Source organism: Lolium perenne, chromosome 4 (genome assembly GCF_019359855.2).
Source record: "Lolium perenne isolate Kyuss_39 chromosome 4, Kyuss_2.0, whole genome shotgun sequence".
Classification (NCBI taxonomy): Eukaryota; Viridiplantae; Streptophyta; class Magnoliopsida; order Poales; family Poaceae; genus Lolium; species Lolium perenne.
The window spans coordinates 89519086-89521595 of NC_067247.2; the positions used below are offsets into that span (position 1 = coordinate 89519086).

Below are 2510 nucleotides of genomic sequence, written 5' to 3' on the forward strand. Positions count from 1 at the left end.
ATTTGGGCAGGAAATATGCCTACGACGACATGTCGCAGACAACGCGTGCATTCTCCTTTGGTTGTCACCGGCCCGCCTACCGATGTCTACGCCCGCTTCGCCTTCTGTGCGCCAGTGCTCGTATACAGTGACCATGTGGTCTTCTCAACGGCGGCTCCAGGAAAATGCTGGTGGGTATTCCCACCAGCCAAAAATAAATCTCAAAGCAAAGAAGAACAGGAACAAACGCCTATAATTTTCACAAAGCGTAGAAAAAACACATACAAAAGTCTATATAGGCTATATTTTCAGTAGGACAATAAATTCAGTAAGACTAGAACAATTATTTCAGTACAATACATAATACTAAAGTGCATAAATCCATATAAATGGTAGTACAACAACAAATTCCAACGGAAAGAGGCAGTACCTCTTACAATATAACTTTGCGGCCGCCCTTTTGGAAGAGATTGATGACATCTTCATCCTTCACTTGATTGAATAGTTCTCTCTCAACAAATGTAACCATGCAATTGTTTAAGTAATCATCACTCATTTTTGTTTCTTAGCTTATTCTTCACAAAATTCATGGAGGAGAATACCCTTTCAACACTGGCAGTAGCTACTGGCAAAATCAGTACCAACTTCAGAAGCTTGTAAACAATAAAATACTGTGCATGAATATTTGTCTCCACAAGCATAACTGAAAGCTCAACTATATTCTTCAAGTTTTTAAACCTTTCATCTCTGCGCACATGAGTAATATACATGTCTAGTTGCCATGGAAGTCTTGCCAATTCATCAATTGCAAAATCAGTAGCATAAAACTGTGAAGCAAGCTTCAGCAACTTATTTTGATCATAAGCAGCAAATGAGCGAACTGGAGAGAATGCTGCCATGCAAGTAAGTAGTTCTGTGTTTACCTCATCAAATCTACCATTTAGTTCTGAAAGTTGCCTATCAATGACACTCACAAACATATCAACATGGAAGCGATGGTAATTATCTGCACCATTGAAGAGATCACCTCTTCTAGGTCACCCAACGGGATAGTAACGCGCCTTCATATCAACAACTTTGATCTTGTGCTTTGTACAAAAAGATGTTACCTTAATAAGGAAATCGTCCCATCCAGGATCAGACCTCAAGCCCTCCAAGTGATACTTTGTATTATCAAGTAGCTCAATAGCATCAACAATATCTTGGTCTTTTGTTTGCAAAGCTCTGCTCAAGTCATCTGTGTATCCAAATATTTCTTGCAACAAGTGTGCCATGAAAACAAACTCAAATGACAAAATTGATGTCTCAACTGATAGAGCTGCTTGAGCCTCCGCACCATGGTACTCTTTTCCAATCTTCTTTAGGACTCGCTTTATTGCAGCATATAGAGAGAGGACACGGTTCACTATCCTGAAGTGAGAGCCCCACCGTGTATCACATGGCCTTCCCAAACCCATTTCCTGATTTTGCCCAGTCCCTGTTTGTACTTCTTCCAAATCCAATGCATCAATCAGTTCCTCGGCTTGAGCAATCCGAAGCATCCTCATCTTTTTGCAAGACATGCCAAGAGCAGTTAACAAGTGTGCAAGCTGCTGAAGTAACCGAGTACAATCTCCACTCTCCTTAGCAACAGCTACAAGAGTTAGCTGCAGTTGGTGGGAAAAGCAGTGCACATAATAGGCTGAAGGAGACTCATCCATAATTAGTTTTTTCAGACCATTGGCATTACCTTTCATGTTGCTAGCTCCGTCATATCCTTGCCCACGGGCCATGGCAAATGTCAAGTTGTACTCCATAAGCATGTGTTGAATTGCAGCTTTAAGTGTCAAAGAGGTAGTGTCTTCAACATGAGCAAGACCAAGTAATCTTACAACTGCCCTTCCTTTCTTATCAACATAGGGCAAGCAAACAGCCAACTGCTCATTCTGATATACATCACTAGACTCATCTGCAAGTATTGCAAAATTACCACCATCAAGTTCTTCAATGAGTAGTTTAGTAGTCTCCCGAGCACAACATTTGATCAACTCATGTTGTATATCATGGTGAGTCATCCTGCAATTCCGTGGAGCATTGTTGAGAACCACATTGTTAACCTCTTCAAAATTTCCTGCAAGCCAATTTAAGAGCTCAAGGAAATTTCCTTTATTTAGTGAATCTTCACTTTCATCATGTCCTCTAAATGCCAAGCCTTGGTGCAATAGATACCTTAGACACTTGAGTGTCCATGTCAAACGCTGCAAATACAAAGCCTTGTACCGTGAGTTGTTTGAAGCAAGAGACGATTGGATTGATGCTTTTGGTGTACAGAACAAATCAAATTTCTCTTGAGCTTCAGCATGAGCACTACTAACGCCACCTTCATGTCTTAGCAATCTCGGTTTCATGTTCCAGTCCCTAAAACCATTCTTAACAAATGAATCTCCACCGGGCCATACACGGCATTGGGTCTTCTGCCGCCGTCAATGCCTCCTGCCTCACTTTCTTCACGTCAGGCGGACAGGAACGTTGGGTTATGCGCCACCATTAAT

The 2510-nt window shown here is 41.4% G+C and overlaps 1 pseudogene; it reads right to left on the reverse strand.

The window, feature by feature from the left end:
• Window positions 1-412: 412 nt before the first annotated feature.
• Window positions 413-2033, reverse strand: LOC127346984 (uncharacterized; annotated as a pseudogene).
• Between the last annotated feature and the right edge of the window lie 477 nt (window positions 2034-2510).